This window comes from Antechinus flavipes, chromosome 3, assembly GCF_016432865.1.
Source record: "Antechinus flavipes isolate AdamAnt ecotype Samford, QLD, Australia chromosome 3, AdamAnt_v2, whole genome shotgun sequence".
NCBI classification, from domain to species: domain Eukaryota; kingdom Metazoa; phylum Chordata; class Mammalia; order Dasyuromorphia; family Dasyuridae; genus Antechinus; species Antechinus flavipes.
Window position 1 is genome coordinate 258,356,827 of NC_067400.1, and position 27,216 is coordinate 258,384,042.

The window sequence follows — 27,216 nt, forward strand, 5'->3', positions numbered from 1 at the left end:
AAGGAAAAGAGGACTTGGGTGGTAGCTAGTTTCCTCTATATGTCTGAATCTCTGAGAATAATTATATCCATTCAGAAGTCTATGCTTGCCTCTTTTCACCACCTCTCCCAAAATCTTCCAACTGTCTCTTCAGAAATCCATTCTCCACTCATGTACATCTCAGTGTCAGCATTCTTTTAGCCAACAAGGAGCCTGTTTTTCCAACCAGATTGAATGGAGGTATTCTACTAGTTACCTTACTGCCTGATAGTTACTGAAACAAATGTATCTGGGGGAAGAAAATAAACATATATTAAGCACCTACTATGCGTTTTACTAATATTATCTCACTTAATTTATACCTTCATATCATTTGATATATATTTTGTCATTATTATTTAAAATAAGAATCACAGGCCACAATTATATGATTCGGAATTGTTTGTGCAAAAAATACATTATTTTGTTTGTTTTGTTTTGTTTTTTTGCTGAGGCATTTGGGGTTAAGTGACTTGCCCAGGTTCACACAGCTACGAAGTATTAAGTGTCTGAGATCAGATTTGAGCTCAGGTCCTCCTGATTTCAGGGCTGGTGCTGTATCCACTGTGCCACTTAGCTGTCCCCATTATTTTCAATGAATATTAAAAATATCAATGCTTACTGGAATAAAAATCTATTTTCAAACAGATGACATTTTCATCATGGGTGCAATATGTGTATATACATATACTTCCATTTCCCTTCCCCTCCATCCCCCATTCCACATAACAATTCTTATTTATCTTCTTAGGTTGCATTTGTTGGTTTTCTATTTCCATCCCAATATGCTTCTGAAAGCATTATTAGCTGAACAAAGTATTCAAGCTGATTCATGAATTATCTCTGTAAAAGTTCAAGTTTTAGGATGTTTTGAAGCACAATTGTTTTTGTGATATTTTTCTTTTGTGAGAGAAATACATTTTTGATTGGTAATTTAATTTTGACATGAATTAATATTCCCAAGAGCACAGAGCAGTATTAATAGCATTAACTCTTGATGATCTGTACTAATGGGGAAGACAAAAAATAGCATCAATAGGGGAAATATATCAAACCCACCAATTCTTATTTTTAGCGATAATAGATCCCAGAAGATTCATCTGGTACAGCTTTGTTTTGATCATAGGATCAATCATTCAATAAACATCTATTAAGACCTGAGTTTAAATCTAGCCTTGAATACTTGCTAGTTATATAACCCACAAAAAGTCATTTATCTTTTTTTGGTCTTAGTTTTCTCATCTGTAAAACAGGGATAATGATAAGACCTAACTCTCAGGATTTCTGCGAGTAACAAATGAGAGAATATTGATAAAATGTTTACTACTCAATGACTGGCACATAGACAGTGTTAGATAAACTTTATCATTATCATCATCATTATTAAATTACTATATATCAGACCCTAGGGATATAAATAAAAAGAATGAAACAAGACCTGTGATTGAGGAGCTTATCTTGTGTCATAAATTTAGAGTTAAAGAAACCTTCCAAGTCATTCAATTTAATCCCTTCATTTTACAGAGGAGAAAAATGAGGCACAAAGTAAAAGGATAAGGGACTGGCCAAGGCCACATAGATAGTAAATGGTAGAACTAGAATTTGAATCCAGGTCCTCAGACTACAAATCCTATGTTCCTTTCCCTGTGTCATCTTGATCTTACGAAGCCTGGATCTTGGCAAGGTGGAGCTAAAATGGCGGAAAAAAGGCAAGATAACTGGCTCTTGGACATTGTTGTTTGTCCTTCATTTTTGAGAAGGATCAATGACATGCATTGTGAAACCATAATATGTGCCCATGTTGAGTGAGAGCATCCAAAGCATTAGAACTTTATCAAATGCCCTGACTTGACATTCCTTTTATGCAGGAAATGGCAGCTGTAGCATAAGATGCTCCCATGTTGAGGGAGAGAATCCAAAGCATTAGAATTTCATTATTGACCAAGCAGGCAAGTTAGTAGTATTTCTGTTCCCCAGTTTTTAGCCCTGCTTATGGAGCAACAAGGAACAGAGAGATGAATAGACTGATACTTTCTATGGATAGGAAATTTGGAAGGGGGGAATTTTGGGAAATAGTTGCTAGAGTATTTGCTTCTTTTAATTCCATCTCAGATCTATAAGGCTAATTTAGGTTTGGAATTTACATTTCACTAGTCATAGTCTTTTTTCTTTTTTCTTTTTGCTGAGTGGGTAAGTGACTTGCCCAGAGTCACACAGCAAGGAAGTGTTAAGTGTCTGAGACCAGATTTGAACTTAGGTCCTCCTGACTTCAGGGCTGGTGCTCTAACCACTGTACCACCTAGCTGCCCCAACTATCATAGCCTTAAAGAGAGTAAGTATAAGTTTATTACTTCTCAGAACCTTGATTTAAATAAGACATAAGAAGAAACTCAAAATATAAAAGTAATACACAATGAACAAACATGGTGGCCACTATAACAAACAAATGGCATACAACATACATCTGAATTCCTTGATTGGAAGAATCCATGGCACAGCTATTTAGAGTCTTAAGTGGCAAGCATTGCCAGGCAAGTTGTACAATGCCTTCCTAGCTGAATTCTCAAAGTCCCTCTCTGCTAAGGGGTTTTTATAGGCTGAGAACAAAGAAAGCATTATGCTAAGTATTCTCATCTGATATGTGACTCTTGAGACATAGCAGCCTCTCAGGTACAGGATGCTCCATCACAAGAGACCCACCAAGGAGAATATTTATTCATTTTTTTAGGAGGACTATATTTATCCAGGTTTCTGGAGTAAACACAGGCCAGCATTAATTAATGTACAAGAAAGGACGACCTTCCAACTTCTTTGTGTTTTCCTGGTATTCCATCAGATAACTGCAAGCACATCCTCATGTTCTCAGCAAAAAGTTACATAAAAGTCTCATGACTGAGACTCATTTAAGATTTCTTACTCACCAGGATTCCATACCAGCTCAGAGCATCAGAGACCTAGAGCTGACGAGCATGAATAGCCATCCAGATCAGAGATTCTTACCCTGGGGTCCACAGACTTCTAAGTGGACCATGGTAGGTTTCAGAGTATCCATAAGGATGAGGAAAAATTTCATCTTTTATTCATCTGTATTGACCATTACACATTTAGCATATACTATCTTAATTTTTTTATTTAATTAGCTTTTTTAATGTTCAGTTCCACTTTTCTCCTTCTTTCACTCCCTTCTCTACCTATTGCGAAGGTAAGAAATAAAATACACTATATATGTATCTACATACACATACATAACATACATATCATACATAAAAGTATGCAAAACATTTGCACAATAGGGAAAAATACTTCAATCTACATTGAGCCCATCAGTTTTCTGTATTGAGGTAGAAAGCATTTTTCCATTATGAATACGTTGGAACTGAGGTGATCATCATATAGATCAGAGTTGCTAAATCTTTCACAGTATTCCTGTGAACTTAAATTTTGCTGTTACAATTTTGTTGTTACACTATACAATGTTTTGGTTATATTCATTTCATTTTATCTTGGTTCATATAAGTCTTCCCAGGTTTTTCTGAAACCATTCCCTTCATAATTTCTTATACTATTATAATATTTTATCACATGTCATTTCATCATATGCCATAACTTGCTCAACAATCCCCCAATTGCTGGGCATCCACACAGTTTCCAATTCTTTGCCATCACAAAAAAAGCCATTATAAATATATTTGTACATATGGGAACTTTTTCTTTTTCTTTGACTTCTTTGGGATACCTACCTAACAGTGGTATTGCTGGGTAAAAGGGTATGTGTAGTTTTATAGCTCTTTGCATGTAGTTCTTAATTGTTCTCCAAAGTGGTTGGGTCAATTCACAGTTCTACCAATGGTTCATTAATGTACTTATTTTCTCTTATCCTCTTCAGCATTAGTAATTTTACTTTTCTGTTATGTCAGCCAGTATGATGAATATAATTCAGAGCTGTTTTAATATGTATTTCTCTAATTATTAGTGATTTATAGCTGTTTTCTCTTTTCAAAAATATTTATCCATAACATTAATTTAAAGCTTTTTTTGAATTCCAGATTATCTTACTTTTTTCTCCCTCACCAATTAAGAATGCAAGCAACATGATATCAATTATTTATGTAAAGTCATGCACAACATATTTCCATTTTAGCCATGATGCAAAAAACCCCTCCCCAAAACAATAACTACAACAAAAATAAAGTAGAAGACATTGGTGCATATATACTTTATATTGGCCAAACTACTTTCTACTTTCCCCAGTGGTTTTTGTCAAATAATGTGTTCTTGTTCCAAAAACTCTTTGGATTTATCAAGCACCAGGTTACTGTGCTTGATAAATAGATAACTAATCTGTTCCATTGATCAGTCACTTTGTTTCTTATCCAGCACCAGATTGTTTTGATGATTCCCACTTTGTTATATAGTTTGACAGCTAGAACAGCTAGGCCCCTTTCCTTCATTTTTTTTTTTTTTTCAAAATCCCTTGATATTCTTGATCTTTTGTTCCTCCAGATGAATTCTGTTATTTTTCCTAGCTTTAAAAAGTAACTCTTTTGTAGTTTTATTGATTTAACACTGAATAAGTAAATTAATTTAGGTAGTATTGTCATTTTTATTATATTAGCTTGGCCTACTCAATATATCTCCATTTGTTAAGATTTGTGTTCATTTGTATGAAGAGTGCTTTGTAATTTTGTTCATATACTTCCTGCGTGCATCTTGACAGGTAGACTCTCAAGTAATTTATACTGTCTACAATTATTTTAAAATGAATTTCTCTTTCTTTCTTTTCCTGCTGGGTTTTGTTGATAATATATAAAAATGCTGATGATTTGTGTGTGTTTATTTTATATCCTGCAACTTTCCTAAAGTTGTTAGTTGTTTAGACTAGTTTTTATTTGATTTTCTAGAGTTCTTTAAGGATAATGTCATACCATCTGCAAAAAGTCATAATTTTATTTTGTTCTTACTTATTCCTTCCCATTTCCTGCCTTGTTACTGCTATAGCCAGCCTTTCTAGTACAATTATGAATAGTAATGATGATGATGGACATCCTTGCTTCATTCCAATCTTTTGGAAAGACTTCCTTATCACAGACAATTCTTGTTCTTGGTTTTAGGTATATATGTTTTTCATTTTAAGAAAAGCTCCATTTGTTTTTAATTGAAATGAGTGTTTTTTTTAAAAAAACTTTTCCTGCCTCTTGATATTGATAAAATAATTTTATTTTTGTCATCTTTGTTTTTAATATAGTCAATTATTTTTAAAGTTTTCCTAATATTTAACTAGCCTTTTATTCCTACTATGACCTCAACCTGGTCACAGTGCATGATCTTTGAAATGTATTGCTGTAATCTCCTTACTTTCATTTACAATTTTTGGATCAGTATTCTTTAGGGAAATTAGTCTATCGTTTTCTTTCTCTATTTTTTGCTTTTCTTGGTTTAGATATCAAAACCATATTTATCTCATAGAAGAAATTTGGTAGGACTCCTTTTTTACCTATTTTTTATATAGTATTGGAATTAATCATTCTTTAAATGGTTAATAAAATTCACTTGCAAATCTGTCTTTTTTTTTTTTCCTTAAAGAGCTCATTTATGACTTATTCTATTTCTTTTTTCTAATATAATGTTTTTAATTAATTGTTTTATTATTTTTTAATTTAATAGAAAATAGAAAGACAGAAAATAAAAATAAAATAACACAAAAAAAGCAGAACAATGTTATGTACCCAACAGAATGTCAGGGAGAATTCAAAAAATAAATTTCCAGTTCAAGAAAGGATATATAATAGTAAAAGAAATTATATTCATGAGTATCCCTCTTTTCTTTACTTCCTTATAGGTTGTTCTTTTGTTTTCTGCTGTGCACTTTCTTTGTCTTTTTCCCCCCTTTCATCTCCCCCCCTTTCCTAAGTAGGCTACAGTTAAGCACAGGTATATTTAATAGATACACACACACACACACACACACCCCTGCCTCCACATTTGTATACATACACACATATAAATTCATACCCATCCACAGATCCATCCATATATACATAAATCTGTATACACACATACTAGAGCAATATGCATACATATCTATATATTACTCAAACATATAATATACACATATATTACCCATATGTAAACGTGAATCTAAAACAATATTTGTATGGCTGACATAAAATATGAATTTCTCTTTTAATTGAATCATCAAGCTTGACTATGTCTAAGATCAATGACTACTAGCTGTACTTTTTTTTCTAATAAATTTGACTCCTAATTTATGTTGTTGTGTTTATGCACACCTCTTTTTTCCTGTTTCTGCTAAATCTTCCTTCTACTTTAATTCTGTTCCTTAACTTGCCTTGATATTACTTAACCTTCCTCCACCCATTAATTCCTCCCTTATCTTCCCTCACCCTTTGCTTTTCTATCCGCTTATCTCTCCCCTCTTACTTCATTATAGATTTTGGAGGGTGCTATACCCTTCATGGTAAATATGTAGTGTTGCTTACTTAACCCATTCCCAATGTGAGTAGATTTTCAGAACTAGGAGCCCTTTTCTCCCCTCTAATACCTTTGTGTCCATTCTTCCTCTGTACTTCATTTGTATAAATCTTTCTTTTGAGTTACCCAATTCCTGATGTCAATCATAAATGTTTATACATTTCCATGTAGAAAACATAAACACTTTTTCCATGTTAAGTTCCTTAAAATTAATTTTGAATACTGGCTCTTATATGTTAAATTTTCTACTAAGTTCTGCTTTGGTTGATAGAAAGTCCTAAAAATTTGCAAATTCATTGAATATCCTTTTTTTTTTTCTTTAAATATTGTAGATAATTTTGCTGGATGTGATATTTTGGGCTACAGGCCTAATTCTTTTAATTGCTGGTATATATGATTCCAGGACCTGTGGTCTTTTATTGCGGCTGCTGATAAGTCCTATACAATTGTAACTGTAGATCCAGCATATTTGAATTTCTTTTTTCTTGTTTCTTGCAAAATTTTTTCTTTAACCTGGAGATTTTGAAATTTGGCAATGATATTCCCATGTGTTTTCCACAGAGGATTTCTTTGAGGTAGAGATTGATGGATTTTTTTCTATTTCTATTTTTTCTCTTTCATGATCTATCACTCCAGGACAAATTTTTTTGGATTACTTTTTGCATTATTATGTCAGATTCTGTTTTTGGTCACAGCTTTAAGTTAAGTACAATTGTTCTAGATCTATTGTTTTTCTTTTAAGATGTTTCACATTCTGTTCAAGTTTTTCATTCTTTACCTTCTGTTTTGTTATTTCTTGGTCTCTTATAATTTTACTGACTTCCTCTTGCCCAATTCTAATTTTCAAAGAGTTATTTTTGTTTTTAAGATTCTGTATTTCCCTTTCTAGCTTGATATTTTTTTCATAATCTTCTTTTTTTTTGTTTTTTGTTTTATGTTTTTCCTCAGTGTCTCTCATTTGGTTTTTAAATTCTCTTTTGAGTTCTTCTATAAATTCTCTGTGGGCAGAGAGTTGTTTAACATATTCTTTGGGACAGAAGAAGCTCTTTTTACTTCTTTACTGTCTTTCTCTAAAGATGAGTCTGGTCCCATAATATGTTTCAATGGTGGGATTCTTTCTTCTTTGACAGTTTACTTTTTTTTTAATGAAAAATATTAGTGTAAGCACATCTAATCATGGGGTGGGAAGATAGTGCCTCTGCCTTCACTTCAGCTCTCCCCTCTAACCTGAAACCCCAACCAAAAGCTCCACCCTCCTGAAGATTTTTGCCCATGTTTCTGAACTCACTGGTTCCTTCTTGTCCAGGGCTGAATCTCTGCAGCACAGCTGGGTGTGGTGTTCCTAATCAGCTGAAATTCACTCAGTCTTCCCAAACTCAGACCCCTAACTCCTCAAGCAGTCCCTGAGGTGAAAGTCCTGTGGTTGCTGCTGAGGATCCAGCTACACCCAATTTATCCTAAGGCTCTCCATTTAGTGTTTCTGGGAAGTTAGCCTGGATGTGTTTGCAGTTCACACTGTTTCATTTCATTCATTTCAATTCAATTCAATTTTTTTTTCTTTTTAAAAATTAAATTAATAAGTGGTTTGGCTATTTTGTTTTGTTTTATTTTTTTCATAAAACTAGCTCCTATTTTTATTTATTAGTTCAATGATTTTTTTTAAAACTGTTACTTTAATTTTTGGTGTAATTTCTATTTAGGATTTCTATTTTTGGTGTAAAATTGGTCTATTTTTGGTTTTGCTTTTCCTTTCTCTGACATCATGATAGCTATCCTTATCTTCCTTTAACTTCAGCTGAAGCATATTAGATTCTGTTTAAGCCTCTTATTTTAACTGTGTTTCTTTCTATTTTAAATGTGATTCTTGTAAACATCATATCTTTTGATTGTGTTTTCTAATACATTCTGCAATCCATTTCTATTTTATATGTGAGTTCATCCCATTCACATTCACAGTTATGATTACTAATTGTGCATTTCCCTTTATCCTAGTTTTTCTGTTTTACCCTTCTATTTTTTAACCCTGTCCCCTCCTCAAAGTTTGTTTTGTTTCTGTCCATTGACTCCTTTAATCTATCCTCTATCTGACCAATTCCCTTCCTCATCTCTTAACCCCTTGTCCTCCTACTTTGCTGTTGGGTAAGACAAGTTTTTATACCCAATTCTGCATGTAGGTATACTCTTCTCTTCTTGAACCTGTTCTGATGACAGTGAGGTTCAATCAAAATTATATATAGAAAAGCCAAGAAAAAGTCACATTAAATTACTTTGACAGCTCAGGAAAACTTAGAAGGATAGCAAGAAAGGTGTGTGGAAACTGGTCTGGGACTAACCAACCAAGCATAAGTGGCAATAGGGGTGTTAATTCTCTTTTCATTCTATCCCTTCTCAAAAATGTTTTGGTACTGACCACTCCCTCCCCAATATGTCCTCTCTTTTATAACCTTCCCTTCTTCCTATAAACCATCCCCCTTCTATTTTCTGCAGAGAAGATAGATTTCTATATCCCTATTGAATATGTGTTATTTCCTTTCTGAGCCAATTCTGATGAGAATAAGGTTCACTCACTCACCCCTTTCTCCCCCTTTTCCCTTCTACTGTAAAAGTTTTTTCTTGTCTCTTTTTATGGCAGATAATTTGCACCATTCCACTTCTCCCTTTCCCTTTCTCTCAGTACATTCCTCTCTTATCCCTTAATTTAATCATTAAAAAAAGATATTATCCCTTCATATTCAACTCACACCTATGACCTCTGTCTATATATATTCTCTCTAACTGACATAATAATAAGAAAGTTCTAATGAGTTACAAGTATCCTCTCATGTAGGAATGTAAACAGATAAACTTTATTAAGTCCCTTATAATATCACTTTCCTGATTATCATCTTATGTTTTTATGGTGTCTTGTATTTGAAAATCCAATTCTAATTTTTAAGGGGTTATCTTCTTCAGTATTTTTTATTCTCCCCCTCCTCTTTTTGTTTTTAAACCATTCCATTAATTGTCTTTTCATAAATTTCTGGCATATCTCTCAATTTATTTTCCCAATTTTTCCTCTACTGCTCTTATCTGATTAAAAGAAAATTTATTTTTGCTCTCTATTTAGTTCTAGGAATTCTTGCTGGACTTGTTCCAATCTACTTTTTTCCTTCGAGACTTTGCTTGTAAATGTTTTTGAGTCATCTTCTGAGTTTGTGTCTTTAGCTTTTCTATTACTATTATTGTTGTTGTTTGATCATTTTTCTAGTCTACTTTTTGACTTTGACTTTTGTTAGATTTGGGGGTCTGCTCACCATTAAAGGGGATGAATGTCCTAAGTTTTTGCTTATTATGGTCTTTTATTTTCACAACTTCATCTGAGAAGTCTATTGGTTTTTGGTACTTCCAGAGTGTTTTGATCTAGGGTGAGTCTAGGTCATTGTCTTCTTAATCTGGGCTTTGGTCCTTACCTAAATAAGTCTCCTTCTTCCACTTGACTGGGACTTTTCCTTTCCACCCTGGAACTATGACCTAGAATTGAATAATGGGAGACAGCATCCAATCTTACACCCAGTGCTAGAAATGGGGTTCCCTAGTATCTCTGACCATCTGGCCCTAGCACCAGTGCTCCTTCATGCTGTTGCCTGCTTCTGACACCCCTATTGCCACTTATGCTTGATTGGTTAGTCCCAGACCAGTTTCCACAAACCTTTCTTGCTATCCTTCTAAGTTTTCCTGAGCTGGAAAAGTAACTTACTGTGACTTTTTCTTGCCTTTTCCACATAGAATTTTGATTGATTTTGATTGAGAATTTTTTCCCACAAGGCAATTGGGGTTAAATGACTTAAACTAGCTGTGTGAGACCAGATTTGAACTCAGGTGCTTTGTGATTCTTTTTAGGAAAGTGTTTTGGGGAAGATTTGACAATTGTGACCTTTCCCCCCACCATCTTGACTCTGCTCTAGTAGTTAACTTTCTATGAATATATACTTATATTCTATCTTGCCACCTGAATTTAAAACTCTTCAAGAGAAGACTAGATCTTATATCTTTTGACAATCTCAGCACCTGGAACATTAGAGACACTTAATAAACTTGAGGATGGAGGATAGAGGAAGAAGAAGGAAGAGGAAAAGAAAATGAAAGAAAGCTGATGTTCAATTTATTATCTCCTATCACCAACTAACAGAAAATTAAGGGAAAATGGGAGAAAAGAAAACATAAATAGAAATACAGACCTATAAGGTAGTGCAGACTACATAAAATCTTATTATTTTTTGCTGAGGCAATTGAGGTTAATTAAGTAACTTGCCCAGGGTCACACAGCTAGGAAGTATTAAGTGTCTGAGATTAGATTTGAACTCAGGTTCTCCTGATTCCAGGAGACTTGCTCTATCCACTGTATCACTTAGATGGCCCTATGTGAAATTTTAACATAGATAGGACTTACTCCTCACTTTTGGGTTTGGGTTGGAACAGGGGAGTGGGGGGAATGGGAATAAGAAGGAATACACACATATATACAAATACCTAAGTACTTATATATGTGTACATATATATAAATTTTATATTTGTGTCTATTTACATAACTATCGCTCTGGCCTGGATCCTCATCTTCTATTATAATAGTCTTATGGTTGGTCTTCATCTCCCCCCAGTCCAACTCCAATGTCTACCCAGCAAACATGATTTTCCTAAAGTGCGGGGCTCACCATGTCACCATTTTACTCAATAATCCCCCTTGTCTCCCTATTACTTCCATACATAACCTTCTCCCATTTTTTTTAACTATTTGCTCTCCTTGTTGTACCCTAAAAACCAGTGACATTGACCTACTTATTCTTCCTCATCCTCATTCCTCTCTTACATGAGGCACATAATCTTCATTCTCTGTATCTTTTCACTGGTTGTCCTTTTTGTCTCAATATTCTGCTCTCTTTTTTCTGCCTGAGCTTCCCTGGCTTCTTTTAAGACTCAATCCAAATCCCACAGTCACCAGGAAGCCTTTCCTCATCCACTGCTAGTGCCTTCTTTCTGAATTATATTTTATGCATTGTTATTGCTTTCTTTTCTCTTCTATCAGAATGTGATCTCTTTGGGGGCAGAGACTCCGGTTTTGCCTTTCTTTGTATTCCTGGCGTTTAGCACAGTGTCTGGCACATAAATGTTTAGTAAATGTTTGTTTTTGTTGGCACCTGTCAAACTGAATGTGTTAATAGGAGGGACAACAAGAGAATCAGGAGCATCTTTATCTTGGCAAAGCCACCCAGCAGTAGTAAATCTGAATCCCTCTTTCTTTCTCCCCTTATTCCTCTCCCTCCCTCTTTTTTTCTCCTCTGTCTCTCTTTCTGTGTCTGTCTGTCTCTCTCTCTCCTTCCCCTTTTCTCTTTGTTTCTGCCTCTGTCTCTGTCATACTTGCTCTCTTTGTTTCTGTCTCTGTCTCTAACTCTCTCTCCTTCCCCGTTGCTCTCTTTGTTTCTGTCTCTGTCTCTCCCTCCCACACACACTTTCTATTTCTCTCTCTCTCTCCTTTTCCCCCGTCTCAATTAAGCTAGTTGTATTTATGTATGGCTCTAGAACAAGATGAGTCTTCTAGGACTGAACATGTCACACACATACACACATACCCTACCTCCCCTTTCTTAATGGGTTCCAGTACCTACCTATTACCTGCAGGATTGAGTATAAATTTAGATATTTAAACTCTTCATATACTTGTACCTTTTCTAACTTTTCAGTTTTTAAATAATTGACTCTTCTTCATATATTCAATGAACTAGCTATATTGGGTTTCTTGCTGTTCCTCAAATACAACACTCCATTTTCCATTTCTATGACTTGCACTCTCTGAACCCAACACATGCCTTGAATGTTCGATTATCCCCTTATCTCTGCCTCCTGGCTTCCCTAACTTCCTTAGTTTTTTGTTTTATTGAGTTAATTCAAATGTGGTTTGCCATTCCTTCTCCAGTTCAATTTATAGATGAAGATCTAAGGCAAACAGGATTAAGTGAGTTGCTCAGGGACTCACAGTTAGTAACTCCTGAGACCGCATTTGAACTCAAGTCCTTCTGACTCCAAGCCTGGCACTCTATCATCTGTTTCCACCTAACTATTTTTAAGGACTTAACTAAAATTCCACCTTCTGCAGAAGGCCTTCTAAAATCGGTTCCCCCAACCCCCATACTCACTTTTTCCTTTTTCTTTTGGATTTCCTTCATCCAGATTGTAATCTGTTTATATGTTTATGATTTACAGATTTAATTTCCCATCAGAATTATACATCTTTTATTGTTGTTGTTGTTGTTGGTAGTGGTGATGTTGGGGGAGGATTTTGTATTACTGGCTCTTAGTATGTTGTCTGGGATACAGTTAAGTGTGAACATTGGCAATAAATGTTTGTTGACTAACTGATATATGGTGGTGTGAAAATTAACTATGATAAAGTGAAATAGATAACAAACCTTACAATTTCTTACAAAATACTTGTAATATGCAAAATGGTTTTCCTTTGCTGTATTGATTCACTTGCATCCATGTTTTATAAGATTTGGCACTGAATTTATAAGATTTTGACATATTTAAAAATTCTTCCTCATGGAATCACAGCACATCGGATATTAAGTGCACCTTTGACAAACATGAACAGTCTATTTTTCTATGACTATGCCTGATTATAGCCCATAGGTTCTTAATGGTGTATAAATCAAATGAATTACTAGGTCACTGAAAGGATATTTATAAGAAAGATGTCTTGGCTCACTCTCTGAGGGGACAATTCTGCTATATCACCTTTCAGCTTTCCAGGGCTCCCTGAGGGATCTGTGGGTAACTTTCCCTGCAATTGCTTGAACCCACACTGGCTATGTTCCCCTAATTTTTAGATGACATTAACTAGGACTCTAGTTAACATTAATTAACTTTCACTAAGGAATATTTATTTCAAAGAGATAGCAAGAACAATGTAGAAAACTCTTCCTTTCAATACCTCACAGATATAATCTTCCTTCTACCACCTTGGTCTCTAATCCGTTTTAGACTCATAATTTAGCTCAGTTCCTACAGAATATTTGTCCTATCAAGTTCATGTCCAAAGGCCCATTACTGCTGGCTGATTCCCTCCTCTGGACTAGGATCACTTGTAAAGATCCTATCCTGCTTCTTGGGACACTGATGTTAGACTAATGACTGCAACATCCAGACCAGATTCTGTCAGATTCTCATTGATCGCTGTTGTTGCCTTTCATCTTTGAATCTACATCATAAATCTAAGAAAACAAAACAAAAAGGTCAATGACCAAGGTCTGTTTCTTGGCAGCCAAATGGCCTCAGAAGGGAAGAAGACCCTGAAATCTTTCCCCTTATAAAAGAGTCTCTCAATGGACCTGTCACATTCCGAAGGTGCAGCTGAAGAAGATAAATCAAAGATCAGCAAAAAAGAAGTAGTTGAAGCTGTGGATCTCTTTCAATGTCTTCAAAGCCAATTAGAGAACTTCTTCTTTACAACATGATTAATTGACTAGAATGGGTCGCCCAATGTCCATAATGCTTCAGTCTCTGATTTCCCTGTGAATTCTCTCAAATGATTCTTTAGGATGCAGTTTCCTATTGTTATCTACCTAGAAAAAATACAATCTGATTCTCCATTTTAACATGGCTGGCTATCAGGGACAAATATTTTGAGCAAGCTGATGGTATCTGGCCCTTTGCAATGTAATGACATATTTATCCATATATCTTAGATAAATCTTAACCTTTTATGACTTATGACAGTGTGGAGAATCATATTACAGCAGTTTAATCTTCATTTGGAGATTTCTATAATTCTGTATCTCAGCATATACAAACATACACACATATATGAATTATATATTTGTATGTATGTATATATGTGTTTGTATGTACATATATCTACATCTATTTATATATCTCAGAACTCATGATTCCTTTCATGGAGACAAAACCTCCAGGTCGTGTGGGGAAAAACAGTTTTTTGGATAGATGAATATTTTACACTCTGATAAAGATATTCCTTTTCCCTCAGGACCCATGGACATAAAGTCATAGAAACTCAAGAGTTGCAAAGTTTCTTAATAGTCACCTAGGCCAACTTGAGGCCTGACTTGCCCAGAATGAATCCCCAACAATTGGCTAGCCATTCAAATTCCAAGATATCACTTCTCATCTTAGGAAATATTATTTCTCAACCAAACTCTTTGCTTTTTGGATAGTTCTAATTTTCAGTGACTTTCTCCTTATCTAGTCACTGAAATCTAGAATGAAAATCTTCTATCAGTTATGATTCTATATTTGCAGGCTAAAAAGAATAAATCTAATCTTTCAACTTGATTTTCTTTCTCCCTCTTTCATTTTTGGAAAGACAATTGGGCTTAAGTGACTTGTACAGGGTCACACAGCTACAGGGGTCTGAGGCCAGATCTGAACTTAGATTCTCCTGATTTCAGAGCTGGTGCTCAATCCACTGCACTATGTAGCTGCCCCCAGCTCTTACTGATTCCCTAGGAATTTTTCTGACAATTGTTTTGGAAAAGCTTTGAATGAAAAAATAAATTTCACCAGTAAAAGTTACTTTTTTTCATCAATTTTTTATGCTTCAGTTTTTGAATTGATTTCATCATGGTTCCTTTATTCCTGAAATGAAGATCAGGAAGGAAAGATGAATAAGGAAAAAAAAAGTCTATGCCAGAGGTCACAAGTTGATTGTGGAGGATTTTTTGGACGAACGAAGTGAAACATGATTTGGGCTTCCCTGTAATAGTACTCCAAAAAAAGCAGTTACCAATCAGAAGAGGAATGCTTCATGGCAGAAATTTTCCTGGGACATGGTCTCTAGTGTGGCTAGTTAGGTAGCTGTGAAAGAGATGCCTGGAAAGGAAGCTTGAAGCCTTTTGAGTTTAGTTGAATCTTCCAGAGAGCATATCTATTACAATAGACTTTGAGAAGCCAGGTTCTTCCCCTCTCCACAAAGAGACACTAGGGTAGGATTTTGTGGATGGTTAATGAATAATTTGGCTAATTTAAACTATATTGAAGTGATTTTTTTTCCCCTCTACTGAATTAAAAACAATGAGCTCAAAAAGTGTATTCCTTTTCCTCCAGGACCAATGGACATAAAGTCATAGAAACTCAAGAGTTGCAAAGTTTCTTAATAGTCATCTAGGCCAACTTGAGGCCTGACTTGCCCAGAATGAATCCCCAACAATTGGCTAGCCATTCAAGTTCCAAGATATCACTTCTCATCTTAGGAAACATTATTTCTCAACCAAACTCTTTTCTTTTTGGATAGCTCTAATTTTCAGAGACTTTTTCTCCTTATCTAGAATGAAAATCTTCTATCAGTTATGATTCTATATTTGCGGGCTAAAAAGAGTAAATCTAATCTTTCAACTTGTGGAATTTCCTGACAAACATCATTAACTCCTCTTGGTAACAGAATTTGGAGAAGGAGTTGCTGGCATATCTACTGCATTGAAAACTAGGAACTAGATTTTTGAATTCAAATTAATTTGCCCAGTTTCATATGGTTAATAAGTGTTTGAGGCATGATTTCAACTCAGATTTTCCTAACTCTACATCCAGTCCTCTATCCACTTAGAGCATTCAGTAACCTCCTATAAATAGCTGGGGTTCTGCTTTGGACATAGTAGATGCTCCCAAAAACAGGTATAGAGCAAGAAGGCTCTTCCCTCTCATTAACCCACCTATAATTTCTAGGCCTTTGGAGGGAGACCTCTGGAGGTAGTGATGAAAGGAGTATTGAAATGATTATAATTTAGGTTTTGTCATCAACTAGTTATTGCTCAAATTATTTCTTCTCTATGGAATCCAGTGTCTTCATTGGTGAAATGAGCAATTGGGTTAAATGATATTTAAGTACATTCCACATAAATTTATGATTCTTAACTGGAATTGAGATTTATAATTATGTTATTATAAGATTGGGAATTATTGAGAGACTAAATAGTCCTTTACCAAAGTCACAGGGGGAATATATAAGACCTACGTCTATAGGCTTCGATTTGGGAAGATTATTTTCATGGGTGTAGTAGCTTTTCTTAATGATGCTGATTGCCTGGGCCATATCAAACTTCTGTATTTTAATTATGTCCAAGGTAGAAACTGCTAGAAGCAGGAATTTAAAGAAACTTTACACGTGATCTAGCCTAACCTCTCATCCAATGTAGGAATCCAATCCCTTCTATAGTATGTCCTTCACAATTCTGTAGCCTTTGCTTGAATACTTCCAATGACAGGAGATTCACAAGCTCCTATGTCACCTTCTCCTCAATTTTGAACAGCTTTATTAAAAAGTTTTTTTCTTATATTAAGGCTAAAATCTACTCTTATTCTTAAACAAACCTGTTCCAAATTTTCTGGAATAATGCCAGGTCTTAGTATAATATCAATATTCCCTGCAAGAGAAGATGCAGCCAATAGCCTGGATTGGACAGAAATATTTCTGTCTCCTTTCTTTCTTTAATAGATTATACGCTCAGGGACCTGGGAAGATGGGCTAATGGTTTACTCCTCTTCAATACTCCCTCTCCACTCAACCTCTTCTGTTTCCCTCCTCCTCACGGAATATTTTAAAATTTTTTCTTGTACATTAAGAGCTTGTGAAAGACTTATTTGCCTTTGCCACATGATGTTCAAAATGTGCTCATTATGCATTACTCACACATACTGAACTTTTGTTGCTAATGTTATTTAACTAGGCTGGGGAGTAGGTGTTTGTAGTAGTTATATAATCATCAGAGTTGCTGACAAGAAATTTAAGTGAAGTTTCTGATTTGAGGTTTGTTGTCTTGTCGAAATAAAGTCTACTGAATATTTGACTACCTTAACAATTTGGCAATTAATATAATGTAGAGACCTTGAAAGATTGTGGTATAAGATGCAATGTGTGAAAAAATACCTTTCAGGTGTTCACAGAGACAAAAACATCAAATATCCATCTTTCAGTATACTTGTTTCCTTAAAGATTCTTTATTTCTCTGGATTTAAGATAATCTAAATGTATAAATTGGAATTACCTCATCAATAACTTAAAATGCAAGCTCTCTTCTAGCAAACCACTTGCTAATTAATTAATTAGCCTGGGTTTCTAACTCAGTAAAACTGTAGGAATCTCTTTTTATGATGGCATTTCTTCTTTCAGTCTCAAACTCCTAATTTATATTTTTCAATCAATCAATCAATCAACAAACATTTATAACATTTTTACTATGTGCCAGACACTGTGTTAAATTTTAGGGATATTAAAAAAAATCCCTGCTCTTTAGCTGCTTACATTCTAACAGGAAAAACAATATGTACATAAATAGGTATATAATATATAAAAACACTTATAAAGTTGATTCAAAATAATCTTAGAGTATTATATTATACTAGTAATATTGGGTAGGATCATCATGGCAACAGAATTCTAAGAGGTCTGCTTGAGAAGGGAGAATATTCTAGGCATAGGGGACAGACAACTCAAAGATCCAGAAATGAAAACTGGAGTACCATTTGTGAGGAACAGAGAATAGATTAATGTGACTATAGGGAATTGGACGGGAACAATATGTAATACTGGATAGATAAGAAGGGACTTGGTTGTAAAGAGTTAAAGGCTGAAAAGAGATTTGATCTTAGAGATGATAGGGATCCACTAGAATTTATTGAATAGAAAGTTGTCATAGTCAGACCTTTAATGCATGAAAATCACCAATTAGGAGGCTATTAAGGCAAGAAATCACAAAGGACTGAAATAGGGATATATTAATTAGTAACAAGTATCTATCTGATATTGTGGAGATAGAAACAACTAATGTGGCAACTGATTGCATATGTGGGGAGAGAAAGTGAAATGTTTCTTTAAGATAATAGTGAGGTTTTGTGTCTGGAAATTGGAAGGTCCGTGACAATAACAGGGAGTCTTTAAAAAAGAATGGGTTTCTGGAGAAAGATAATGAGTTTTTTAAAAAAAATATATAGTTTTATGAATAATGTTGGGAGAGAAAAATCAAAGCAAAAGAGAAAAACCATGGAAGAAATTTAAAAAAAACAACAGAAAAAAAAAAGTGAACATAGCATGTATTGATTTACATTTAGTCTACTTAGTTCTTTTTTCTGTATGCAAATGGCATTTTCTATACAAAGTTTATTGAGATGGCTTTAGATCACTGAACCACTGAGAAGAATCAAGCCTTTCATAGTTGATCATCACACAATCTTGCTGTTACTATGTACAATTTATTCCTAGTTCTGCTTGTTTCTCTCAGCATCAGTTCATATAAATCTTTAAAGGTCTTTCTAAAATCAGTTTGTTTATCAATTTTTATAGAACAGTAAAATTCTATTACCTTCATACACCACAACTTGTTTGGCCATTCTCTACCTGATGGGGACATGCTTATTTTCCAATTCTTTGCTACCACAAAAAGAGCTGCTACAAACATTTTTGTACATGTGGGTCTTTTTCCCTCCTTTATGATTTTCTTGGGATACAGACCTAGTAAAGACACTGTTAGGTCAAAGAGTATGTATAAGATAATGAGTTCTGTGTTTTTCTTTTTCCATTTGTGATGTTCAAAGGGCATGGAGTAATGTGAGACTGGGCTTATGGAGTGCAACTTGGGTGTACTCTCTCTCTTCATATATATATAATTTTAATAGACATGATGTTATTATTTATAGAAGCTATTTAAATGTTTTCCTTTCTTTTCATTATGAATTTAACAACCATAAAAAAGAATTTTTTGATATACAAAGAAAAAGAAAAAAAGAATTATAGACAATGTCTTAATTTTCTATTGTATATATTATATATAAATTCCTATTACATATATGTTATATATATATTTTTAAAAAGTAAATCTTAGGGGCAGCTAGGTGGTCCAGTGGATAGATCAACAATCCTGAAGTCAGGAGGATCTGAGTTCAAATCCGATCTTAGGCACTAAATACTTCCTAGTATGTGACCCTGGGAAAGGATCACCTCCTTTTTTTCTCCAATTTTCCTCCTCCTCCTCCTCCCCAATTTTCTCAGCAAAAAAAAAAAAAAAGTAAATCTTAACTATAGCATGGTATTTCTAATACAGCTATGTTTATCTCTGTCACTTTTTGAAACTTCTGCTTTCTTCTATGCATTTCTTCTTTCACTGATATTTTCCTCTTTTAAAAATATTACTATCATTCCTCTCCTGAATCTCCCATAAATCTTTATCCAACTTAATAAAAACCCTCATGTAAAACAAAGCAGAATCAAGTAAAACAAATCTAAATATTGTCCATTTCAGAAAATATATATCAAATTCTGTACCTTTACTCCAGCATCTTTCTGTCAGGAGGTAGAATGCATGAATTGTCATTAGGCTTCTGGAATAATGGTGGTCATTATGTTGACCACAAGTGTTCAGTGTTAAGTGTTAGGAAGTGTTAAGTGTCTGAAACCAGATTTGAACTCAGGTCCTCCTGACTTCAAGGCACCACCTAGAACATTCTAAAAACTTTCACAGTCGTTTTTCCTGACAATGTTGTAGTTATTTTATAAAAATATTCTTCAGATTCTGCATACTTCATCATAAATCAGTTCACATAAGTCTTCCCAGGTTTTCCCCTTTTATTTATTTTTTATGAGACAAGTCTATTTCATGATTTTCACACACTATAATTTGTTCAAACCTATCCCAAATAATGTTGCTTTTAGCTGATTTGTGACCCTACTTGGAATATTCTTGGTAAAGAAACTGGAGCGGTTTACCATTTGCTTCTTCAGTTCATTTTGCAGATGAAGAAACAGAGTTAAGTAATTTGTCCAGCCTTACATAGCTGGTAAGGGTCTGAGACCAGATTTCAGATCAGGAAGATGAGTCTTCTGACTTCAGACATGGCACTCATTTACCTTCACCACGTAGCTGCCCTAATTATAGGCATCATTCCCCCTCCCCCTCATACCCTGCAGTTCCTTTTTTTATTTTTTATTAAAGCCTTTTATTTTCAAAATACTTGCACAGATAATTTGACAAGATTGATCCTTGCATAGCCTTGTGTTTCAGATTTTCCCCTCCTTCCCTCCACCCCTTCCCCTAGATGGCAAGCAATCCAATATATGTTAAACATGTTAAAATATATGTTAAATCCAATACATGTAAACATATTTATACAATTATCATGCTGCACAAGAAAAATCAGATCAAAAAGGGAAAAAAATGAGAAAAAAAAACAAAATGCAAGTGAACAACAAAAAGAGTGAAAATACTATGTTGTGATCCACAATCAGTTCCCACAGTCTCTCTCTGGATGCAGATGACTTTCTTCATCACAAGATCATTGAACTGGCCTGAATCCTCTCAATGTTGAAGAGAGCCAGGTCCATCAGAATATATCATCATATAATCTTGTTGTTGCCCTGTATAATGATCTGGTTCTGCTCATTTCACTTAGCATCAGTTCATGTAGGTCTCTCCAAGCTTCTGAAATCATCTCATTGATTGTTTCTTACAGACAGTAATATTCCATAGCATTCATTTACCATAACTTATTCAGCCATTCTCCAACTGATGGGCATCCACTCAATTTCCAGTTTCTAGCCACTACAAAAAGGGCTGCCACAAACATTTTTGCACATATGGGCCCCTTTCCTTCCTTTAAGATTTCTTTGGGATACAGGCTCAATAGAAATACCCTGCAGTTCATTCTTAAGAACAAAAGGTTTTGCAATAAAAATTTTTGTATATATTGATTTTTCTCTTCTTTCTTCTCTCTTTGGGCAATCAGGAAAAAAAAAGTATGTACTTTGAGAATGTATTTTCAAATTGCTTTCCAGATGGGTAGAACCAATTCCAAAGCTCTATTCACTGTATATTAATATTTGTCTTTCTACACCTATTTAATAATTGCCATTTTTTTTCTTAGTCATCATTGGTGTGTAGTGGAACTTCTGAATTGTTTTACTTAACTTTTTCTAATTATTAATGATTTGAAGCTTTTTTAATACTGCTGTTGATAACTTGAGCTTTATGTTTTAATAACTACCTTTTAATCTTTTTGATCATTTATTTATTGCATGGTCTAATGTACAGATCACTGGACTTGAACTCAAGAAAATTTGAATTCAAATTCAACTGGAGACATTTATCAACAATTTTGACTCTGGGGAAATAATTTAAATCTCTTAGTGCTTTAAAGGAGGGGGTTGGAGAAAATGAAATCCAAGATCTCTTATTGTTTGTATATTTTGGAATCAATTCACTATGTATCTTAGACTTTTACTAGATAAATTGTTAAAGATTTTCCTTAATTAACTGTTTCCTCCTAATTCTCAATACATTAGCTTTGGGCAAAAAAATTTCTACTTTATGTAATGAATATTGTCCATTTTATCTATATGATATTCTTTATTGCTTACGTGGTCTTCTTTTCCTCTATCCATATTTGAAAAATGGCTTTTTCCTCTTCTAATTTGTTTATGATATTATCTTTTGTGCCTAAGGCTTATATACATTTAGAGTTCACTGTGGCATATGATATGTGATGTTCTAAATATAATTTCCTGAAATTTTAAAAGAATTTTGTTTTAATTTGATTAATAGTGAGTTTTTATTCCAGTATGTGAAGTCTTTGGGTTGTCAAATGATTCTTGAGTACTTGATCGCTTCTACTAATCATCTTTTTTATTTTTTAAAGCAGAATCAGATAGTTTTGGTGATTCCTGCTTTATTGTGTAGTTTGAAATTTGGTGTTGCTACCTTCTTTACTTTGCAATTTGTTTCATTATTTTCGTTAAGAAAAATGACTTTTTCTTTCTCCATATGAACTTTGTTATTTTTCTTTCACTTTAACTTTGTGAATTTGTTTGATTGATATGGCACTGAATGTATAAATTAATTTAGATAGTATTATCAATTGTATTATGTTGGTATAGCATGACCATGCATAATTAACATATGTCAAATTATGCATCTATTTTGTTTTTGTAAAAAAAAATTTTGTAGTTGTATTATAATTCCTGTACATATTTCAGTAGGTGAATTTGTAGATATTTTATATATCTTATTGTCATTTTGAATAAATTTTATTTTTCTATGTTTCACTTAATTAGCATTAATTAATTTTGTTGGTAACAAGAAAGTGTGATGTGTGCATATTTACTTTATGTTCTGCTATTTTATTAAAGTTATTGTTTCTATTAATTTTTAGTTGATTCTTTAAGATTCTCTAAATAGACCATCATCTTATTGACAGTGTGACAGTTTTATTTATTGTTGCCTATGCTTATTGCTATATTTTCAATATTTTTGCCTTAGCATTTCTTGAGGAATATAGAATAATAGTGGTGACAATGGATATCTTTGCTTTTTCCCTGATCTTATTGGAAAGGACTTTAACTTTTCTTCAATAGAGCTAATACTTCTGCTTAATTTTAAATAGATAATCTTTATCATATGAACAATGTTTCTTTGTTTTTTAATTTTTTATATAGCTATTGTATTTTATCATAAGATTTTTTCTTCATCTATTGATATGATCATGTGATTTCATAGTTTTTTCTTATTTAATATGGGAGATTATAATCATAGATTTTTTCTATATTGAATCAATTTTCATTATGTGCTATTATTCCAACCTGGTCATAATATATAATCTTTTTAATGTGTTATGGTAGCCTCTTTGCTAATACTTTAATTTTTAAAAAATTATACTCATTAAGGATATTATTATATCATTTTCTTTCTCCATTTTATCTCTAACTAATTAATATTTGTCTTGTAGGAGTTTGATAAAATCCTTTATTTCCTGTTTTTATTAAAATTTATGAAATATTAGTATTAATTTTTATTTGACTTTTTGATAAAATTAATGTGTAAATCCACCTGGTACTGTCTTTTTATTTCTTTACAAGTTCTTTTATGAGTTGTTCATTTTTGTATTATTTAAATTCTCTATTTCTTGCTTTTTTAATCTAATAAAAATAATTATTATTTTTTTAAGCTTATTTAGCATAGAGCCTGGCATATAACTGATACATAAAAATATTTGTGAAATTGACTTGAATACTAAGTTTAAATGGCATTTTTCCCATAAACTCTTCCATAAAACAAAAGTAACCTCTACATTTTCTGAGCTCCTTGAACTTTTCACTTGTACTTCTCATGGGGCAATCTTTACTCTCTGGGTTTTTATGACTGATTTTTCTTGGTTTTCCTCCTACCTGTCTAACAGGTTCTTTTTTTTCAGATTCTTTGGCTATATTTTTATTTCATGCCTATCATTTGTAGTTTTCCCTCAAAGATTCCATTATTCATCCCTCTATATATCTCACACTTGGTGATGTTATCACTTCCCATGGGTTCAAATATCATTTCTATGAAGATGATTCCTAGATCTGGAAAGACAAGGACTATTTAAAAAAAGTGTGACCTTGAGCCTGTAATTAAATCTTTTTTGCTTCAGCTTCCTGAGAAAATGATGAGCCATTCCAGCATCTTTGACAAGCAAACCACAAATTGAGTCAAAAATAGTGAGAAATGACTTGAGAATTGATTGAACAACAACAGTGCTTAGTACAATATTTAGCATTCATCAAATGCTGAATAAAAGCTTATTGATTTGTTGACTTATCACATAGTATTTGTTCTGTGGTCTCCCCCTACCAGATGATGGGCTGTTTTTTTGAGGACAGGAATTGTGTCTTATACATGCACTCTTATAACATCTAACAAAGTTTCTTGAACATGTCAGGCTACGCATACACACACACGTATGTATATGTATATATATATACATACGTGTGTGTATTTATATCTATATATAGAGTATCCATTCAATGAATGAATAAGTGCAAATAAAGGGATATTAAGTCACAATGACAGGATCAAATTAGATTGTTGGACAAGATAATTCCTAACAACATGAGATAATTTTATGTTTTTATTTTTTTCAAATCTTATATTTTTATTATTATTTTTTCAATTCATAAGCATTTATTTGCTCTTCTTCACATCCCTAACTCCTGCTTATTGAGGAAGAAAAGAAAAAAGGAAAAAAAGAAAAAAAACCACCCTTGTAATGAATATGTATAGTCAAACAAAGCAAAGATGCACATTGTCCATGTCCATATATGTGTCTCCTCTACATCTTCATATCTCTTCATCATTAATCCTCCAGAATCATGGCTGGTCATTGTCATTGACCAAAGTTCTTAAGTCTTTAAAAATTATTCATTTTCATGCTTGTTGTTGTATAAACTTGTTCTTTTGGTTCATTCACTTCATTATTATTTGTCATACAAATCTTTCCAAGTTTCTCTAAAACCATTTTTTAAAAATCATTTCTTACAGCATAATGATATTCCAATACATTCACATACAATAAATTTATTCAATCCTTTATTTGAAGGATACCCCATTAGTTTCAGTCTTTGCATCACAAAAAGAGTTGCTATAAATATTTTTGTAGATATAGACCCCTTTACTTTTTATTTGATTTCTTTGGCAATATAGGTCTATTAGTGATATTCATGATTTAACAGTAGACACAGTTTAGTAACTTTGGATGAACATGTCCAACCTATTTTTCAGAATGGTTAGACAAATTCAAAGCTCCACAAACACTAATGCATTCATGTGCCTCTTTTCTAGCAGCTCCCCTGATATTTGTCATTCTCCATTTTTATTATCTTTGCCAATCTGCTCTTAGCTGAAACCTCAGAGTAGTTTTAATTTGCATTTTTCTAAGTGTTTGTGATTTGGAACACATTTTCTATATGACTATTGATAGCTTGGATTCCTTCCCTTTAAAACTGCCTGTTCATATCGGCCACTTATCATTGGTGAATACCAGCATTATTGTCTGTTTCACAGGAAAAGCAACTGAGATTGAGCAGTTCACTGACTTGCCCATAACCTGAGAGTGAGTTTCAGAACTGAGACTTGAACCCAGGTCTTTTGGACACCAAGATGAACTCTCATTCTGATATATCAGACTTTGATGAAAAATTTAGGAAATAGGAAAGCTTAAATGACCTGTACTCTTTAGCAAAAGATGGCAAGGAAAAGGCTTAGTAGTTAAGGTACAGGCCAAACCATCCCAATCCTTTGACATCAACAAAGGGTTCTACTTTATCCCAGGCTTCCTTTATTTGCACATTCTGCGACTTGGGTTTGAGTCTGAAGAGGCAAGGAAACAACATATGTACAGTAAGATATAGGCAAGGAAATAGAACATGTGCAGTCAAGATTTGTTATAAAACAGATTCCAGGGAACATATTGTGTCCCAAATTGTAGACAACCTGAATATGAAAGGATAATATTTCTGAGTAATAATTTTCTTTTTGTTTTTCTTCAATTTATTATATAGTTTAAACATTTTTTTTCTTTTAAAAATTTGAGTTCCAAATTTTCTCCTTTCCTTCCATTCTCTCTCTCCCAATCAACTGAGAAGGCAAGCAATATGATACCAATTATACATGTAAAATCATGCAAAACACATTTTCACAGTGGCCATAAGAAATAGTGGTTTTTAATGCTTCTACTGAGAATAAGATAAAAAATAGGCGCAGAAGGATTAGATTAAAAGAAAACTTTTTTTAAAATAGTACTGGCATAGAACACATTATGAAGAAAAACTTTGACAGTTCTTTCAGTGGGAATTTAAAAGTAAAAAGTAAAGTTCACTTTTTGGGATTTTTTAAAAGTAGTTATACTAAATACCACCATCAGCAAAAGCAAAATGGACTGATTTTCCTCTTTAAATATCTTCACCTTTAAAATTTTATTCTTGATTTCCCTATTGCCTAAGCCACCTGTGGGGCTACCTAAACATAATGAACATTGTAACAATTAAGATTATAGTCAAGAGTCAATATTGGATTTAAGGAAAAAAACCTTATTGCTTAAAATTATTTACAATAATAATAATAGTATATATTGTTTACCATGTGCCAAGTATTGTGCTAAGTACCTTACAATTATTATCTCATTTAATCCTCACAATCACCCTGGCAGGGAGGTGTGATATTATTACAGATGAGGGAATTGTGGTAAATAGAGGTTGTGTCTTGACTAAGGTTGTACAATTATTGTGTCTGAGGCCATATTTAAACTCCAGTTTTTCTGACTTTAGGCCTAGCACTCTATCATTGAATCATATAGTTGAAAATATGAAAAATTCATAGTATACTCTTTTATTATACTTTCTACCATCAATTTTCCCCTAAATGTTGATATCCTATTGCTGGTATCTGAACATGTTAGCATATTTTTTTTAAAAAAGTTGACAGAAAAGGAGTTTCTTTTCTTTTGCAAAAAAAAAGAAAACCAAATCTAGTCAAAATTAGAGACTGGCATTTTTTATTTCTCTCTAATGTTTCATATTACTCTGATACTTGACAACGGATCTATGATCTTATTGCCATGTGCATTCTCTCCAAAGATGCAGCTCTAAACTCATCCCCATCTGCTCATTCTGTGAAAGTCTCATCCATGTCCTCCAAGTGGCATAAGTTTGAAATACAGCATTAGCCCAATATGCCAAAAATCTCCCTTATTTTCTTTATTTTTTTTTTCATATTCTCTTAACGTGACAAAAATGACAATGGAGCATAAGGATTGGCTATACCTTACTCTTTCCATAAAGTCAGTTCATCTTCTTTCAGGGATTCATCACTTTGGTCACATTCTTTACACGGCTTTCCTGCTTAATTATTTCTGATGAGTTAT

At 33.5% G+C, this 27,216-nt stretch overlaps 1 long non-coding RNA gene across 1 annotated transcript in view; it reads right to left on the reverse strand.

The window, feature by feature from the left end:
* LOC127553899 (uncharacterized) overlaps positions 1 to 27,216 on the reverse strand; it is a 71,008-nt gene that overhangs the window by 43,505 nt on the left and 287 nt on the right. The window lies entirely within an intron of this gene.